This window comes from Triticum urartu, chromosome 2 (assembly GCF_003073215.2).
Source record: "Triticum urartu cultivar G1812 chromosome 2, Tu2.1, whole genome shotgun sequence".
Lineage (NCBI taxonomy): Eukaryota > Viridiplantae > Streptophyta > Magnoliopsida > Poales > Poaceae > Triticum > Triticum urartu.
Genome location: NC_053023.1, coordinates 555,234,846 through 555,245,989, shown reverse-complemented (window position 1 = coordinate 555,245,989; position 11,144 = coordinate 555,234,846).

Here is an 11,144-nt window from a genome sequence, read left to right as displayed (position 1 = left end):
AGATATTCGTTGCTAAGAATGGATCCTTTCTACAGAAGGAGTTTCTCTCGAAAGAAGTGAGTGGGGGGAAAGTAGAACTTGATGAGGTAATTGTATCTTCTCCCGAATTGGAAAGTAGTTTATTACAGAAATCAATTACAGTGATTCCTACACCAATCAGTGAGGAAGCTAATGATAATGATCATGAAACTTCAGATCAAGTTACTACCGAACCTCGTAGGTCAACCAGAGTACGGTCCATACCAGAGTGGTATGGTAATCCTGTTCTAGAGGTCATGTTACTTGACCGTGACGAACCTACGAACTATAAGGAAGCGATGATGAGCCCAGATTCGGCGAAATAGCTTGAGGCCATGAAACCTGAGATGGGATCCATGTATGAGAACAAAGTGTGGACTTTGGTTGACTTGCCCGATGATCGGCAAGCCATAGAGAATAAATGGATCTTCAAGAAGAAGACTAAAAATGACGGTAATGTTATTGTCTACAAAGCTCGACTTGTTGCGAAAGGTTTTCGACAAGTTCAAGGAGTTGACTACGATGAGACCTTCTCACCCGTAGCTATGCTTAAGTCTATCCGAATCATGTTAGCAATTGCCGCATTTTATGATTATGAAATTTGGCAAATGGATGTCAAAACTACATTCCTTAATGGATATCTTAAAGAAGAGTTGTATATGATGCAACCAGAAGGTTTTGTCGATCCTAAAGGTGCTAACAAAGTGTGCAAGCTCCAGCGATCCATTTATGGACTAGTGCAAGCATCTCAGAGTTGGAATATACGGTTTGATAGTGTGATCAAAGCATATGGTTTTATACAGACTTTTGGAGAAGCCTGTATTTACAAGAAAGTGAGTGGGAGCTCTGTAGCATTTCTAATATTATATGTGGATGACATATTGTTAATTGGAAATAATACAGAATTTCTGGATAGCATAAAAGGATACTTGAATAAGAATTTTTCAATGAAAGATCTCTGTGAATCTGCTTACATATTGGGCATCAAAATCTATAAAGATAGATCAAGACGCTTAATTGGACTTTCACAAAGCACATACCTTGATAAAGTTTTGAAGAAGTTCAAAATGGACCAGTCAAAGAAAGGGTTCTTGCCTGTGTTACATGGTGTGAAGTTGAGTCAGACTCAATGCCCGACCATTGCAGAAGATAGAGAGAAAATGAAGGTCATTCCCTATGCTTCAGCCATAGGTTCTATCATGTATGCAATGTTGTGTACCAGACCTGATGTCTGCCTTGCTATAAGTTTAGCAGGGAGGTACCATAGTAATCCAGGAGTGGATCACTGGACAACTGTCAAGAACATCCTGAAATACCTGAAAAGGACTAAGGATATGCTTCTCGTTTATGGAGGTGACAAAGAGCTTGTCGTAAATGGTTACGTCGATGCAAGATTTGACACTGATCCAGATGACTCTAAGTCACAAACCGGATATGTATTTATATTGAATGGTGGAGCTGTCAGTTGGTGCAATTCCAAGCAGAGCGTCGTGGCGAGATCTACGTGTGAAGCGGAGTACATAGCTGCTTCGGAAGCAGCAAATGAAGGAGTCTGGATGAAGGAGTTCATATCCGATCTAGGTGTAATACCTAGTGCATCGGGTCCAATGAAAATCTTTTTTCACAATACTGGAGCAATTGCCTTGGTGAAGGAATCCAGATTTCACAAGAGAACCAAACACATCAAGAGATGCTTCAATTCCATCCGCGATCAAGTCAAGGAGGGAGACATAGAGATATACAAAATACATACAGATTTGAATGTTGCAGACCCGTTGACTAAGCCTCTTCCATGAGCAAAACATGATCAGCACCAAGACTCCATGGGTGTTAGAATCATTACTATGTAATCTAGATGATTGACTCTAGTGCAAGTGGGAGATTGAAGGAAATATGCCCTAGAGGCAATAATAAAGTTGTTATTTATATTTCCTTATATCATGATAAATGTTTATTATTCATGATAGAATTGTATTAACCAGAAACTTAGTACAGTGTGGATAAATAGACAAAACAGAGTGTCCCTAGTATGCCTCTACTTGACTAGCTCGTTAATCAAAGATGGTTATGTTTCCTGACCATAGACATGTGTTGTCATTTGATGAATGATATCACATCATTGAGAATGATGTGATGGACAAGACCCATCCGTTAGCTTAGCATAATGATCATTTAGTTGTATTGCTATTGCTTTCTTCATGACTTATACATGTTCCTCTGACTATGAGATTATGCAACTCCCAAGTACCGGAGGAACACTTTGTGTGCTATCAAACGTCACAACGTAACTGGGTGATTACAAAGACGCTCTATAGGTGTCACCGATGGTGTTTGTTGAGTTGGCATAGATCGAGATTAGGATTTGTCACTCTGAGTATCAGAGAGGTATCCCTGGGCCCTCTCGGTAATGCACATCACTATAAGCCTTGCAAGCAATGTTACTAATGAGTTAGTTGTAGGATGATGCATTACGGAACGAGTAAAGAGACTTGCCGGTAACGAGATTGAACTAGGTATGATGATACCGATGGTTGAATCTCGGGCAAGTAACATACCGATGACAAAGGGAATAACGTATGTTGTTTTGTAGTTTGACCGATAAAGATCTTCGTAGAATATGTAGGAGCCAATATGAGCATCCAGGTTCCGCTATTGGTTATTGACCGGAGATGTGTCTCAGTCATATCTACATAGTTCTCGAACCCGTAGGGTCCGCACACTTAACGTTCGATGACATTGTATTATGAGTTATGTGTTTTGGTGACCGAAGTTTGTTCAGATTCCCGGATGAGATCGCGGACATGACGAGGAGTCTCGAAATGGTCGAGAGGTAAAGATTGATATATTGGATGAAGGTATTTGCACACCGGAATAGTTTCAGGAAGGTTCGGGTATTTTTTGGAGTACCGGGAGGTTATCGGAACCCCCGGGGGAATATTGGGCCTACATGGGCCATAGGGGAGAGGGAGGCAGCCCACAAGGGGTGGCCGCACCCCCTTGAGGAAGTCCTGGACTAAGGGGTCCTCGGGCGTCCGGCCTGTTAGTCATGGGCCGGATTGATGGGCAGTGAAGATACAAAGACCGAAGACTCTACCCATGTCCGGATGGGACTCTCCTTGGCATGGATAGCAAGCTTGGCGACCAAATATGAAGATTCCTTTCATTGTAACTGACTTTATGTAACCCTAGATCCCTCCGGTGTCTATATAAACTGGAGGGCTAGATCTTTAGAGAAAAAGGAGAACAATCATAATCAGATAGGCTAGACTTCTAGGGTTTAGCAATTACGATCTCGTGGTAGATCAACTCTTGTAACCCCCATACTCATCAATATTAATCTAGCAGGACATAGGGTTTTACCTCCATGGAGAGGGCCCGAACCTGGGTAAACATTGTGTTCCCTGTCTCCTGTTACCATCAACCTTAGACGTACAGTTCGGGACCCCCTACCCGAGATCCGCCGGTTTTGACACCGACATTGGTGCTTTCATTGAGAACCTCGGACACGTTTCTGGCTACAGGTTTCAAAGCCCGTGCGTCCGTGCATGACGAGCTTGATCGGTCGTTGATCATTGAATTCAGCTTTGCGGACATCTTCTGGCACTCACCTTTAGGCGACGTGCTAAACTCATTAAAAACACTCTCCCTAGCGGGGGACTCACAACCGAATTATACCCAGTTTGAACTGGAGGCCGATGATGGAGAATTTCATTTCCCACCCCCCGCCCACTTAATAGCCACTGTCGAAGACCTAACTGACATGTTCGATTACGGCTCCGACAACATCGATGGTATGGACGACGATGCCGGAGAAGAAGAGGCCCAAAACCCGTCGTTTACCGGACGCTGGACGGCCACTTCCTCGTATGACGTGTACATGGTGGATGCACCAAAAGAGAATAGCGACGATGACAAGGAAGATCCGGTTGAGGATAAACCTCCCGAGATACAACCAAAGCGATGGCGTCAGCGGCAGCGCTCTAAGTCATGCCGCAGTAAAGACAGCAACATCGGCACCGGAGAAGATAATGCTCCGGACGGTGCTGAAGACATCGAAGACCCCGTTCAGCCAACTTCCGAACAGGACAAATGGGAAGATGGGCGAGTCAGCCCTGACGAACAGGCCATACACAAAGACTCGGAGGATAGTAATTACCTTCCACTCTCCAAGGATGAGGCAAGCCTCGGCACCGAGGATTTCATCATGCCCGAGGAGCCCCTCAAGCAGGAGCACTTCAAGCACCGGCTGATAGCCACCGCAAGGAGCCTGAAAAAGAAGTAGCAACAGCTTCAAGCTGATCAAGATCTGCTCAATGACAGATGGACTAATGTCCTCGAAGCTGAAGAATACAGCCTCAAGTGACCACTCAAAAGTTACCCGAAGCGCAAACTACTACCTCAATTCAATGACGAGGCGTTGGACCCCATGCCATCAGCGCACAATGCGGCCGACCGACCACCACGTGGCCGGGACAAAGCGGCAACACAAGCCGAACACCAGCCCGCCTTACCTCGCCGTAAAGGCAGAGACAAAACTGCTCAGGGATACACGTATGATCTCCGGCAGGGCCTGAAAAATAAAACAGGTCCGTCCAGATCGATCTACGGATCACGGGGCATGCCTCAACGCGCAACGACGGCTATCAAGCCGAACATGGCAAATACAATTACGTCCAAGCCGAAAGCCACATACGGACTCCATCCAAACTACGTCACGAACTGGCCGAATATAGAGGCGCCGCACACTCTCTCTGCTTCACTGACGAAGTCATGGAACATGAATTCCCAGAAGGGTTCAAACCCGTGAATATCGAATCATATGATGGAACCACAGACCCAGCGGTATGGATTAAAGACTTCATTCTCCACATTCATATGGCCCATAGAAATGATCTTCATGCCATTAAATACCTCCCCCTAAAACTCAAAGGGCTAGCCCGGCACTGGCTGAGCAGCCTGCCCAAAAATTCCATTGGCAGCTGGGAGGACTTGGAAGAAGCCTTCCTTGACAACTTCCAAGGTACATATGTTCGACCTCCGGATGCCGATGACTTAAGTCACATAATTCAACAACCCGGAGAATCGGCCAGGACACTCTGGACTAGGTTCTTAACTAAAAAGAACCAGATCGTCAACTGTCCGGATGCCGAAGCCTTGGCGGCCTTCAAGCACAACATCCGGGACGAATGGCTCGCCCGACACCTCGGCCAAGAGAAGCCAAAGTCCATGGCAGCCCTTACGGCACTTATGACCCGTTTTTGCGCGGGCGAAGATAGCAGGCTAGCCCGTAGCAATAACAGGGCAAGCGAACCTGGCACTGCGGAAGCCAAGAATAGCAACGGCAAGCCCCAATGCAAAAGACACAAGCGTCGAAACAACGGTGACAATACGGATGACACGGAGGTCAACACCGGGTTCAGCGGCTCCAAGTCCGGCCAGCGGAAGAAGCCGTTCAAAAAGAACAATTCGGGCCCATCCAGCCTGGACCGCATACTCGATCGCCCATGTTAGATACACGGCACTCCGGACAAACCAGCCAATCACAACAACAGAGACTGTTGGGTTTTTAAACAAGCCGGCAAGTTAAATGCCGAGAACATGGAGAAGGGGTCACAAAGCAAAGACGATGACGAGGAGCCCCGGCCACCGAACATAGGGGGACAGAAGAAGTCCCCCCCCCCCAAGTTAAAACGGTAAACATGATATACGCTACCCACATCCCCAAGAGAGAATGCAAGCGCGCGCTCAGGGATGTCTACACGATGGAGCCAGTCGCCCCAAAGTTCAACCCATGGTCTTCCTGCCCGATCACTTTTGATCACAGGGACCATCCGACCAGTATCCGTCATGGCGGTTTAGCCGCACTGGTCCTCGACCCAATCATAGATGGATTTCACCTCACGCGAGTCCTCATGGATGGTGGTAGCATCCTGAACCTGCTCTATCAGGATACAACGTGCAAAATGGGCATTAATTCATCAAGAATTATGCCCACAAAGACTACCTTTAAAGGAGTCATACCAGGTGTAGAGGCCCGCTGTACGGGCTCAATCACACTAGAGGTTGTCTTCGGATCTCCGAACAATTTCTGAAGCGAAGAGCTGATCTTCGATATTGTCCCCTTTCGCAGCGGCTATCACGATGCCCGATCCACGCGGCGTCATAACAGTCAATGGGAACATGAAACGCTCCCTCCATACCGAGGAGCACACCGCCATGTTAGTAGCAGAAGTACAGAGCGGCCTCCTCAAGCAGAACCATAATTCATCGGCCGAACTCCCGGACACTGTCAAACGAGTCCGGACTACTCTACAGCAGGACATCCCAACTCGTTAAGAGCTCGACTAGCAACTCGGCCTCTGTCCCCATCCCAACCAAGAAGCGGCATTCGTACCGCATGTACATAACTACGCACTCAAAATACCATGGGCATAGATGGAGGCATAACTATCTTGTGATCCATAATATGGCTCGACCGCTCCTGGACACACACACTTCCCATTTTTTTTCCTTTTTTTTCCTTTTTAGGTCCTTTTTCTGCAGGTTTCTTCTGACGACCTGATCATCGGTCCTCTTGGCAGGATGGATACACCAAGATGGAAAGAAGCACTGGCGTACAAGGGAATTCTTAGATGGTCTCTTTAATGATCATTCTACCTGCCTTCAGGACCCGCGTGCAGCTGTCCCTTGGCTAGGGCATGTTAAATAGCCCGGTTGCTTATCGCACCACCTGTACGAATAGGCTTTGACGTATTAATCAAACTATAATGGAAACAATTTGCGGCTGATAACCCACAAGTATAGGGGATCGCAACAGTTTTCGAGGGTAGAGTATTCAACCCAAATTTATTGATTCGACACAAGGGGAGCCAAAGAATATTCTCAAGTATTAGCAACTGAGTTGTCAATTCAACCACACCTGGAAACTTAATATCTTCAGCAAGGTATTTAGTAGCAAAGTAATATGATAGTAGTGATAACGATAGCAGAAGTAACGGTAGCAAAAGTAATATTTTTGGTGTTTTATAGTGATGATAACAATAGCAACGAAAAAGTAAATAAGCGAAGAAAAATATATGAAAAGCTCGTAGGCAATGGATCGGTGATGGAGAATTATGCCGGATGTGGTTCATCATGTAATAGTCATAACATAGGGTGACACAGAACTAGCTCCAGTTCATCAATGTAATGTAGGCATGTATTCCAAATATAGTCATACGTGCTTATGGAAAAGAACTTGCATGCATGACATCATTTGTCCTACCCTCCCGTGGCAGCGGGGTCCTATTGGAAACTAAGGGATATTAAGGCCTCCTTTTAATAGAGTACCGGACCAAAGCATTAACACATAGTGAATACATAAACTCCTCAAAGTACGGTCATCACCGATAAGTATCCCGATTATTGTCACTTCAGGGTTAATGGATCATAACACATAATAGGTGACTATAGACTTGCAAGATAGGATCAGGAACTCTCATTATTGATGAAAACATAATAGGTTCAGATCTGAAATCATGGCACTCAGGCCCTAGTGACAAGCATTAAGCATAGCAAAGTCATAACAACATCAATCTCAGAACATAGTGGATACTAGGGATCAAACCCTAACAAAAATAACTCGATTACATGATAAATCTCATCCAACCCATCACCGTCCAGCAATCCTACGATGGAATTACTCACACACGGCGGTGAGCATCATGAAATTGGTGATGGAGGAAGGTTGATGATGACGATGGCGACGGATTCCCCTCTCCGGAACCCCAAACGGACTCCAGATCAGCCCTCCCGAGAGAGTTTAGGGCTTGGCGGCGGCTCCATATCGTAAAACGCGATGAATCCTTCTCTCTGGTTTTTTCTCCCCGAAAGTGAATATATGGAGTCCAGGTTGAGGTCGGTGGAGCGTCAGGGGGCCCACGAGGTAGGGGGCGCCTAGGGGGTAGGGCGCGCCCCCACCCTCATGGACAGGTGGAGGCCCCCTGACGTGGATCTTCCTTCCAGTATTTATTATATATTCCAAAATTATTCTCCGTTGATTTTCAGGTCATTCCAAGAACTTTTATTTCTGCACAAAAATAACACCATGGCAATTCTGCTGAAAACAGCGTCAGTCCGGGTTAGTTCCATTCAAATCATGCAAGTTAGAGTCCAAAACAAGGGCAAAAGTGTTTGGAAAAGTAGATACGACGGATACGTATCAACTCCCCCAAGCTTAAACCTTTGCTTGTCCTCAAGCAATTCAGTTGATAAACTGAAAGTGATAAACAAAAACTTTTACAAACTCTGTTTGCTCTTGTTGTTGTAAATATGTAAAGCCAGCATTCAAGTTTTCAGCAAATATTATGAACTAACCATATTCACAATAACATTTAGGTCTCATGTTTACTCATATCAATGGCATAATCAACTAGCGAGCAATAATAATAAATCTCGGATGACAACACTTTCTCAAAACAATCATGATATGATATAACAAGATGGTATCTCGCTAGCCCTTTCTGAGACCGCAAAACATAAATGCAGAGCACCTTTAAAGATCAAGGTCTGACTAGACATTGTAATTCATGGTAAAAGAGATCCAGTCAAGTCATACTCAATGTAAACTAACAGTAATGAATGCAAATGATAGCGGTGCTCTCCAACTGGTGCCTTTTAATAAGAGGATGATGACTCGGCATAAAATTAAATAGATAGGCCCTTCGCAGAGGGAAGCAGGGATTTGTAGAGGTGCCAGAGCTCGGTTTTGAAATAGATATGAATAATATTTTGAGCGGTATACTTTCATTGTCAACATAACAACCGAGAGATGGCAATATCTTCCATGCTACACACATTATAGGTGGTTCCCAAACAGAATGGTAAAGTTTATACTCCCCCTCCACCAACAAGCATCAATCCATGGCTTGCTCGAAACAACGAGTGCCTCCAACTAACAACAGTCCCGGGGGAGTTTTGTTTGCAATTATTTTGATTTGATTTGCATAAAGCATGGGACTGGGCATCCCGGTGACCAGCCATTTCCTCGTGAGTGAGGAGCGGAGTCCACTCCTCTTGAGAATAACCCGCCTAACATGGAAGATATGGACAACCCTAGTTGATACATGAGCTATTCGAGCATACAAAATAGAATGTTTATTTGAAGGTTTAGAGTTTGACACATATAAATTTACTTGGAACGACAGGTAGATACCGTATATAGGTAGGTATGGTGGACTCATATGGAATAACTTTGGGGTTTATGGAATTGGATGCACAAGCAGTATTCCCGCTTAGTACAGGTGAAGGCTAGCAAAAGACTGGGAAGCGACTAGCTAGAGAGCGACAACAGTCATGAACATGCATTAAAATTAATCAACGCCGAATGCAAGCATGAGTAGGATATAATGCACCATGAACATAAATATCGTAGAGGCTATGTTGATTTTGTTTCAACTACATGCGTGAACATGTGCCAAGTCAAGCCACTCGAATCGTTCGAAAGAGGATACCACGCTATCATACCACATCACAACAATTTTAATAGCATGTTGGCACGCAAGGTAAACCATTATAAGCTCCTAGCTAATTAAGCATGGCATAAGCAACTATAATCTCTAATTGTCATTGAAAACATGTTTATTCATAATATGCTGAATCAGGAACGATGAACTAATCATATTTACAAAAACAAGAGAGGTCGAGTTCATACCAGCTTTTCTCATCTCAATAAGTTCATCATATAATCATCATTATTGCCTTTCACTTGCACGACCGAATAGTGTGGATAATAATAATGGTGCACGTGCATTGGACTAAGCTGGAATCTGCAAGCATTCAATTCAAGAGAGAAGACAAGGTAATATGGGCTCTTTGTTAGATCAACAATAAGGCATATAAGAGCCACTTTAACATTTTAATTATGGTCTTATCCTCTCGACCCCAAGGGAAAGAAAAAATAAATAAAACTATTTACACGGGAAAGCTCCCAACAAGCAAAAGAAGAACGGGAAATCTTTTTGGGTTTTCTTTTTTAATTACTACTACAAGCATGGAAAGTAAACTAATTAAAGGCTACAACTAATTTTTTTTGTTTTTTACTAAGGTTTATTAAACACACAAGAAGAAAGCATAAAAAGGAAAATAAACTAGCATGGATGATACAATGAAAAAGTATGAGCACCGACAACTAGCAATGAGTGTGTGAACATGAATGTAATGTCGGTGAGAAATACGTACTCCCCCAAGCTTAGGCTTTTGGCCTAAGTTGGTTTATGGCCATGGCTGGCCTGGCGGATATCCAAAGTTGTAGCTGGGGTCATACTGAGATGCAGCAGCTATTGCCTCATGACCTGCCGCTCGGAGGCGAGCCGTCTCCGTCCTCCTCTTATACTCGTCTGCCTCCTCCCTGGTTATAACATATCTCCCTTTTGCCTGAGAGTCAAAGAAAGCAGGAGCAGGGAGAGTGACATGATAGGTGCGTCGTCTGTCAAAGATTAGTCGGTACTGGAGGAACTGATCGTTCCTCTCAACAAACTGATGATGAACCATAGCCTCATAATCTAAATAAACAGGAGGCAACTCAATATCATACCCACGTATGGGTATATCAAGAAAATTAGCTAGACAGATTGCATAAATTCCACCAAAGAAATATCCATTAAATCTATTATTATGCAACCTATGTGCAACAATGGCTCCCAAATTATAATGTTTATCTCCTAAAACAGCGCTTCTGAGAATGCTAAGATCAGGCACACACATGTGGCATGCTTCATCTTTACCATTTATGCACCTACCTATGAAGAGAGCAAAATAATGTATAGCAGGAAAATGAATGCTCCCTATGGTAGCTTGTGTTATGTCTCTAGATTCCCCCACAGTTATACTAGCAAGAAAATCTCTAAACTTAGATTTGCGAGGCTCACTAGTGCTGCCCCATTGTGGAAGTTTGCAAGCAGTATTAAAGTCCTCTAAGTCCATAGTATAAGAATTTTCATAAAGATCAAATAGGGCAGTTTTACAATTACGTGATGATGAAAATTCAAACCTTCTCACAAAGGAATCAGTGAGATAGTGGTATTGGTGGCACTTATCTGCCACGAAGCCCTCAAGATCGGCATTACGCACATACGCGTTAAATTATT